The sequence below is a fragment of the Pseudophryne corroboree genome, chromosome 7 (assembly GCF_028390025.1).
Source record: "Pseudophryne corroboree isolate aPseCor3 chromosome 7, aPseCor3.hap2, whole genome shotgun sequence".
NCBI classification, from domain to species: domain Eukaryota; kingdom Metazoa; phylum Chordata; class Amphibia; order Anura; family Myobatrachidae; genus Pseudophryne; species Pseudophryne corroboree.
Genome location: NC_086450.1, coordinates 14264948 through 14274620, shown reverse-complemented (window position 1 = coordinate 14274620; position 9673 = coordinate 14264948). Strand labels below are relative to the sequence as shown.

Sequence of the window (9673 nt, the reverse complement as noted above, 5' to 3'; positions counted from 1 at the left end):
CATAAAAGCATTTACCAATGTTTGATCTTCCAGTTGCTCTGTCAATCAAGCAGTTATTTGATGGGATCCCTTATCTTTCCAGCCCAAGAAGGGATAGTTTGCCATGCCATCTTTGAAGTCTGTGTCCTGGATAAGTTGTAGGTTGACTGATTTGTGAATGCTGAGTTGCAGGATTATTACCAGCAGTTTTACTCCATAATCATCTCTGTGGTATCTTCTTGGAACAATCTTTGACTAAAGCTCTATATAACTAACTACAATCTTAAGTTACTGACACTAGCAAAGATCACTATAACCTTCTTTCTTCTTTGCCATAGGGTTTATAATGTGTGCCAGGATCACTGCCATTAAACAGCCAAAACAGATTTGGATCAATCAATTAAATATCATAATCTGATGGCTGTTCTTCTTATACAATAGATTATCCACTGTTATTTACTTAATTATGATGTCATGATCATACTGTATGGGCTCAGTGAATTAAATCCATCATACCATATGTGCTCATTGCCTCACGGTTAACTCTCTTTCTAAGCTGTTATAGCAACATGTTATTACTATTCTTTTGAGTAAATATATAATGTGCTATTTAGTTGCATACATATTATTTAACTAGGTGCTTCATCGCGCCCTACGGGCGCTCTTCACACCATCGCAAGGGGCTACGCCCCCTTAACCCTTGCATGCCTTTCTGGGGTTCAATATTTGTGTTATATGGAGTATCACCTGCATTCCTTTGTTAGTGGTTAAACATTGCACAATGAAAGGGTGTGCGATGGTGAAGGAGGCGCAGCCCCTTGCGACGGCGTGAACAGCACCTGCAGGCCACAATGTACAGAATGTAGCGGGTGCGGGGGGGGGCTGCGGATGGTGTCTGTAGATGCTGCGGATGGAGGGGGGGTGGAAGTGGGGGTGGGGCCCGGATGGGGAAGGGTTGGGAGGTGATGCGGGTGGGGGAGGGGCAGAGGAGTGGGGGATGCAGATGGGGGAGGGGTCCGAAGGCACTGCAGGTGGGGGAGGGGCAGGGGTGCCATGGGTGGGGGAGGGGCAGGTGTGGGGATGTTGCAGATGGGTGAAGGGTTCCGGAGGTGCTGTGGGATGGGAAGGGGCGGGAGTGCCACTGGTGGGGTAGGGGTCCGTAGGCGCCATGGGTAGGGGAGGGGCATGTACGGGTGTTGTGGCAGATGGGGAAGGAGGTCCGGAGGTGCTGCAGGTGGTGGTGGGGCAGGTGCGGGGGTGCCATTGGTGGGGGAGTGGTGGGGGAGGGGGGGACCGCGGATGGAGGAGGGTGTCTGCAGATGCTGCGGGTGGAGGGGGGCAGGTGTGGGGGAGACATATAAGGGGGGTGAATGGTGGAGGGGGCCTGGAGATTGCTGGGGGTTGTGAAGGGGCGGAGGAGTGGGAGCCGCGGGTGGTGTAGGGGGTCTGGAGGCACAGCATGTGGGGGAGGGGTGGAGTGCCGCATGTGGTGGAGGGGAAGGTGCGGAGGTGTGGTGCATTGGGGAGAGGTCTGGAGGTGCTGCGGGTACTGTACCTGCCAAAAAGGTAGTTGGAGGGTATGCAGTAACAGGGCCAGGACAGGGGTGACAGGGTCAGAACAGGGTTGACTGGGCCAGGACAGGGGTGACAGGGTCAGAACAGGGGTGACAGGGTCAGAACAGGTGTGACGGGGCCAGGACAGGGGTGACGGGGCCAGGACATGGGCGACGGGGCCAGGACAGAAATGACAGGGACAGGATAGGGGTGACAGGGTCAGTGTAGGGGCGGCAGGACCAGGACAGGGGTGTCAGGGCCAGTATAGGGTTGACAGGGCAAGCACAGGGGTGACAGGGCCAGGATAGGGGTAGCAGGGCCAGCATAAGGGTGACAGGGCCAGGATAAGGGTGAAAGGGCCAGGATAAGGGTGAAAGGGCCAGGATAAGGGTGGCAGGTCAAGGCCAGGGGTTACAGGGATATGACAGAACACAGGGCACGGGAGAGATTGGTATTAGGGACCGAACAGTGGTGACAGACAGATGTGTCTTACCGGAGTCACTGCTGCTGGCTGCTGCTGTTCCACTCCAACCTGTTGGCATCTGCTGCTGGTGGAGACTTGGCATGGCTGACTCTCTTAGGCTGTATTCCTGCTTCCTCTGCCCATCCGCATCACTCCCCCCCTCCTCAGTCACACACCGCAGACCTCGCGCAGCTGCCGGGCACTGTGGTAAGGTGAGACTGGGAGTGACTGGTTAGCCCCCAGGAGATGCTGCGGCTGGAGGGAGGAGGGGGTCATAGCATGCACGTGACGCGGACCTCACGGCTGCTGGGCACTATGGTAAGTGGAGACTGGGAGTGACTGGTTAGCTCCCAGGAGACGCTGATGCTGGAGGGAGGAGGGGGTCAGAGCCTGCAAGCAGCGCGGACTTCTGCAGCGCTACCCGCCGGCTAAAGTGTGTGAAGGAGCTGGGCGCAACTCACTGCGGGTGGCAGCGCTGCAGCTAGCGGTGGGGTCGCAGGGGCTGGAGATAACAGAGGCAGTACGGAAAGTGAACAGCGGCTGGTGACCCACAAAACTACAGCTAAGAAGCGTGGAGTGTGCCAGAATGTAACGCTCCTCCCTGCCAGAGAGACCCTGCTGAGTATGCTGATGTGGGGGTCAAGTATGGCATACCCCCTCACACACCCCCATACCTCCCAAATGTCCCAATTTTTGCGGGACAGTCCCATTTTTGGGGGTCTGTCCCGCTGTCCCACCCGCAAGTTGCAGTGTCCTGCTGTGGGGGGGGGGGGGGGGGGCAGTTGGAAAGCTCCTGTACTCGCTGTTCTGCTTAGCAGAGCAGCGGTGAATTTAGTGGAGACAGAGGGAGAGGGGGCATCAGGGGGTACGGATTAAGGGGGGGTTCCAGCAGCAGAGCCGGATTAAGGGGGGAAGGGGGTACGTACCATGGGCCCCACAGTTTAATGGGGCCCCCTGGCTGGAGTAGCTCTGTCCCAGCTCAGAAGCTCCCCCCCGTCCTGCCAGTAACAGCGGCAGCATTGTGTTACAGTCAGCACACGCTGCTGCGTGTTGGCAGGTCTGTGGTGTTGCAGGGAGGCAGCAGTCTCCCTGCTTTCTTCTGCCTGTGCGGGTGTGTAGGGGGGAGCGACCACCTCCTCTGGATTTACACCTAGCTGAGGGGCCAAAATACCATAAAAAAAATATTAAAAAAAAATCCCGGAATTTGCATAATGGGGCGTGGCCTCGCGTCCCGCGATTAGGCCATGCCCCCAACCCACAGCAGGCACAGCAATGAGATAGGGCTCCCCTGTCTCAAGTACCCTGTGCCCCCCGGACTCATAATCAGCCCCTGGGGGCATGCCAGCAGCTCACAGAGCGCTGGGCATGCCCCTCACTGACGAAAACGGGGCCCTCCCGCGAAGCCACGCCCCCTTTTCGCTGTGTGTGTGTGTGTGTGTGTGTGTGTGTGAAAGCTGGGAGGTATGCACCCCTGCCTGTGCCATGTCCATACTATCTGCTTCTGCAGCTGCTCCTAGTGTCCTATAGATTTGGCCAGATCTGTGACTCATTTGACTAACTCCGCCTACTGTTGTGACTCCGCCCAGCGTTAGCAAATGAATCACAAGATCACAGATCTGGGCTATTATATAGGAGATGTAATATATTAAAAATGTATGTGAAGCCAAATGTTTTATTTTTAGTTTTTAGATTTTACAATTACTTACATAATGTATTGGGCAATTTCAGCTATAAAGTCATTGAGGTAATTACTTCTCATTATATGTTAAAGAATGCCTTGGAAAAATAATACAGTTGTAATGGAATTTATTCTTCTTGGACTTTCCAGTGAGCCCAGGATACAAAATATTATTTTTGTTATCTTCTTGCTTGTATTTATTATTATATTACTTGGGAACATTTCCATCATTATTCTGATCCTGTCTGATGTCAGCCTTCACACACCTATGTATTTCTTCCTTGGCAACCTCTCGCTTCTGGATCTCTGCTACTCATCTTCCACTGTGCCGAGGATGTTGAAAGATTTGATGTCGCTAAAGAAAACTATCTCTTATGCTGAGTGTGCAATACAAATGTATATTGCTCAAGCCTTAGGGGAAAATGAGTGTATTCTGCTTGTTATTATGGCTTATGATCGTTATGTAGCTATATGTTATCCACTACAATATACTATTATCATGAGTAAAACTGTTTGCGTCAGACTAGCCATCGGTACATGGATATGTGGGTTTCTTCACTCTATTCCACATGTGTCACTTACACTCAGTGTAGACCTTTGTGGCAACAATAAAATAAATCATTTTTTGTGTGAAATGCTGGAAATATTATCACTGGGCTGTGAAAATATTCTGTTTATGGAATTAATTATTTATGTTCTTGGTGTGATTGTTCTCATGGCGCCAGTCACATTTATTGTAACATCTTATGTTCACATCATTGTAAGTATATTAAAATTGCATCTACATCTGGGCAGCTGAAAGCTTTCTCCACCTGTGTCTCTAACGATGATTGTGACAATATTTTATGGTTCAGCAATGGCTGCCTACATGAAACCTAGGTCAAGCTCACTACCAGAAATAGACAAATTAATTGCCATTTGTTATTTTATTATTACTCCCATGCTGAACCCAATGATTTATACACTTAGGAATAATGATATAAAAAAAGCTTTTCTTAAATTTAGAATTTGAAACCTTTTCTATTGACAAAATATTTTTTAACAGACCGAGCTGTCTTTGCATTGGGTTTAATAGGTAGTTGCCAAAAGGTTCCAGGGTAGCTGTGGGTCCCCACTTTCCAGTGGTACAAGCTTTTTTAATATTGGATCTTAGGAACTGGAGATATCAGGCTTCAAAATAGTAGTCCCTGTCCAAGTCTATAAATTGCTCCTCCTGGCCAAATTGCTCTGGTTCTGTCGTAGACTTTTCTGAGGGTATCTTCCAAAATCTGTGACGCTCCCCTTTTGGAGGACACTGGCAACTTGTCTTGGTTATGCCCAGAATCAAAAATATCAGCCTTCCAGCAGTCGGTCCTGCTCTAGCTTCACACACCTGGGATGCGGTTTTGTATTTTTATTGGTGGATTGCTCCAGCTTCTGAACCCTAAAAACACTAGTACCCTTAGCTGGGACTCTCTAGTTTTTTTATCCCATTGAAAGCTAATAAATCCACAAACAGGAAGCGGCGATATCTGTGGTCAAGCAAGCTGCCCTCCCACCAGAAAATTATGATTTTTAAGCCTACTCCCCCATCCACCACTTCTCCACGTATTAAACACTGCCAACCACCCTGAAAGTCATGTACCAGGCCTTCATCATTCAGCACAATGCCCCCCTTCTACAGTTTAGTGTTCTCCCTCCCACCCCATCAACCCCTTCATCCATGCTGTAAAGGAGTAATCTACAGAAATGATTGCTCCTTGAACTGCATGCTGAGCAGAAGGTAGAACACCCCTTACTGCCTGTGGAGCATCACAGCTGCCACCAATAGCTCCACCATCACTGAAGCATAGGTTGGGGCTCCAGTTTAATGCTTTTCCCAGGGTCCTACACTACTGCTAAGATGGCCCTGTTAACTGGAAATGTTGAGTGAGAATACTGGAATTAGTTCTCTAAACCATTTGGTCATCCCCAATACATTCAACATCTTTTTTTTATATATGGGAGCATAAAAGCATCACAGAGCACAAGGCTACCTATTGACAAAGCGCCTCTGCTTTTATAGTGACTTTAAACAAGAATTATTGGATGAGAGTAGGTACTGTACATGCATATTTTCCAGTAGTTCCCAGGAATTTTCCTCTACACTATTACCCTTGACCAGGAAGAACAGATGTTTTTCCTTTAAATTGAGAATCTAGAATACTTTCAACTATATAATTCATCAGATACTTAATTTTCAATGTGGGATTAGCCACTTGGGTGGAAAAGATGCCATCTTAATTTTTAAGATATTGACCACAGAATGGACTTTCCTTGTGTGAGGCAACTCAAATTTAACAGTTACTCTAGATTGGGCATCTATTGCTGGAGAGGGACAAGCATAACTGTTTGTGAGCTTGAGAGAAGGCTGTTTCAGGTTTAAGTTCTAGGTAGCCAACTAAACAGTATTCTCTGAAGAAATTAAGATGTCATTTAAGTAGATGAGTCAGGATGGATCTAAAAATCTCTGTGAAGACATCAATGACAATGCTTTGAAAGAGTACTGGGTCATTGATTATTCCAAACAGCATCATTTATGTACGTGTAAAAAGCAATTTTCAGTGTTCCCAACCATGATGTTTTACAAGATTATTAACCCCTTTCAAATCTAAGTGAAAATCTATGCTCCACATGGTCATTCAAAAAGATCAGAGATGAGTGGTAAGCATTAGTGATTCTTACAGTTGCCACATTTAGGGCTTCATAATCTACACAAGACCTTGTGCCTCCAAATTGACCAACTAAAAATATAAAGTAGGAGCACCAGCAGGAGAGTTAGAAGCATGAATGAAACCATGGGCAAGACTGTCATCTATATAATGTTTTGACATCTTTATCTCAGGATCTGCTAATTATTATATTTGATAAACAGTGTGGGACTGGGGCATGAAGGGCCCAAAGGGAGAATGTAGTGGTAGGGAGCCATATTTAGGGGTGTGGCCACTCTTAAGAGGGGGTGTGACCAGCTGCCATAAAGGCTTGGCCAACCATTAAAGAGTGCATGGATTTTACCCCTTGACAAATTTATATAGTAAATACTGCTTGTGCATGAGTAATAAAGTACCAGATTAACAATATGCATTATAGAAATGACTATAGAAAATACATCATATTCTTGTGCAGTATAAGGTAACATATGCATAATGTATAAATTAGGTGTACAGTCTGGATCCTGATCTGTAGAGGAGGAGATGGGCTCCCCAGGCATTGTGGCCCACTGGGGATATACTCTGTACCCCTGGGGGCCAGTCCTGCCCTGTTGATAAAGCATGATCTGTGCCCCAGGACAATCATACATTCGGTGTGGTGGTAAAGTTTCTGTTTTTGTCTTATCAAGCACACCAGTATATAGTCTGTGTAACTTGATGGAAGATTTATGTATACTATTAAAGTTACAGAATGGTAATAGAACTCACATTAGGATGAACATTGGATGCAGTAGGGAAATAAATTCTCAGGTTTTCCAATAAATTACAGTGATATGTTTTTTGGAGCCAAGCAATCCAAAAACTGCAGGAAACATTTTATGTATGTACAGTACAAAATCTAACACAAATTCTTTATGGTGATCCTTACTTGGCTGTACAGTATATATGTAAATGTTTGGGATTTTTTTTATTAACAGTGCCTGATGTGATGAGAGAATGCTAGCCTTCATAGTCATCCCAAATCAATGAGAGCTACAATACTGTCGAAAATTCAATTAAACCACAGTTTGGATTTTGTGAAACCTGAGCCCCCCTCAAAATTCCAGTAACTGAGTATATCCAAATCCTGGCTCCAGATTTCCAGCCAGGCTCAGATTCCAAATCAATCCAAAATGGTATCATCCCGGTATCAGATTGTCACGGGTTTTGGTTTCTATATAGCGACCCTGCAGTGAGGACTCTGCATCATTTGACTACAGTCACACTGCTGTATGCTGTGCTGTGCACTGTTGTGTCCATCCACAAGTGCCTGATGTGTCCATCCACAAGGGCCTGCTGTGTACATCCACAAGCTGTGCTGTGTCCATCAAGAGGCTGTGCTGTGACCAATTATTTTAGTTTAATCCTGTCACGCAGTGGTGCTGCATGGACTCAAAAGCTATACACCATTGCATTCACAAATAAGCACTGCAGTGTCACTCTGCAGTGTCAGATGCAAAAAAAGAAAGAAAATTCAGAAAAAAAATTTTTTTAATTAAAAAAGTAGCATTTTTTTAGTTTGTAAAATGTGTGTGCTGTGCAGCTTTGTTCACGCATAGGTAAAAACCTTCTGAATCCCCGCAGTGTGAGCTGAGCTGCAATTGTAAAAAAAAATATATATATATATTGTTCTATTGCTTGTACTGTTCTGTGCAATGCACCCCAATGTGACTTTGAAAAGCCATTATATTCCCCGTAGTGTGAGCTGAGCTGCAAATTTAAAATTAAAGAATATATATTGTTCTATTGTTTGTACTGTTCTGCACACTGTACCCCAGTATGAGTGTGTTTATATATATATAAAACCTCTTTGAGTCCCACCAGTGTGAGCTGAACTACAAAAGTAAAAAATAAAAAATTAAACAGTTTGTACTGTTCTGTGTGCTTTACTCCAGAGTGACTTTTTCACGTACTTAGGAAAGCAGTTTGAATACCCTCAGTGTGAGCTGAGCTGCAAATTAAAAAATGGAAAATGATCAGGTTAGAGGAAAGTTGGAGCGGCAAGCAATACTTTACAGTGGTGAAGAAAAAACACCTTATTAAAAGGGAAAGACCACTATCAATGGATGCCAATCATGCAGAAACTGAGCAACATGGCCTGACTCACGGCAGTCCTCTGGAACATCATGATCAAGGAGTCCTCTGGAACAACTGCCAAACATCCAGTTAGCAGTGGATCATGGCAGACTCCCCAGATGAGACTATGTGGATGGGCACTGAGGAACCACATAGTGAGCCTCTGAAGGACGGATGAGGAAACCGTCTCTATCAGGCTGATATGTGCTGTGTTGCATTGGTATGGGGTTTTCATATGGTGTTATAGTCAGCAGAAAATGTGTTAATCACTGGCATAAAGCAGGAGCTTCGACACCATGCATCTGCTCCCTCCTTAATTTTATCTGTTTTAAAAATAAATGTTTTGGGCTTTTTCTATGTAATGCTTAAATTCATATTATGTAATACTATCCATTTTTATCTCAGTATTACTTATATATGGAAAAACAAGTGTTACATGTGAATTACTCTAAACTTGACAAAAACATAACAGCTCAAAGTATTTTTCTGGGAAAGTTGGTAATTCCCTGGTTGCACAGAAAACAGAGGTGATGTTATAATAAGTTTGCAGTACGATGACTTAGCAGCACATTTGAGACATATTCTGTACACCAAGGTATCACACTCAGGAATATCTAGTAGATTTATTAAGGACTCCTCTCAGTGATCAGAGATCCTTTTTGGAGATTGCCTCGTTCAGTGTAAGGTATGTGTTTTGGACATTTCACAGTCCATTATGTTTGACTTTCATGAACTATCCATATATCAGCTTTTACTTTATTTTCATTACAATATATTCTATTTATTTAGTTTAAAATAATTAATAATTTAGCATACTAATTAGATATTTCTTATCACTATAATTCAGTAATATTATGCCTTGAAATAAATTATTTCTGGAACAAATTTTGCTGGCTTTAGAAAAACCTATTAAATCTGCTTTACTGAGCATGAATAAAAAATGAAGATTACTTAAACCTATTTTGCCTGTACATTTTTGAAACTAAACATTAAAAAGCATTACTATAATCTTACATAAATAAAATGGTGTACTATCAGTTTCAGACATAGTGGCATATTATGGAGTATGGTTCTGCTAATTTTGTGAACTTAATAATTTTTTTAGCCATATGTTGCTTAAAATTCTGGTAACAAAAATGGCAGCTTTTCACAAAAATAGCAGCTTTTTACAGAATTCAGACTCATTAGTCACAGAGATTCACAAGTCAGACTGGA

The 9673-nt window shown here is 44.6% G+C and overlaps 1 pseudogene; it reads left to right on the top strand.

Annotated features, from left to right (window-relative positions):
• Nucleotides 1-3768: 3768 nt before the first annotated feature.
• Nucleotides 3769-4686, top strand: LOC134943494 (olfactory receptor 13C2-like; annotated as a pseudogene).
• The last annotated feature ends 4987 nt before the right edge of the window (nucleotides 4687-9673 follow it).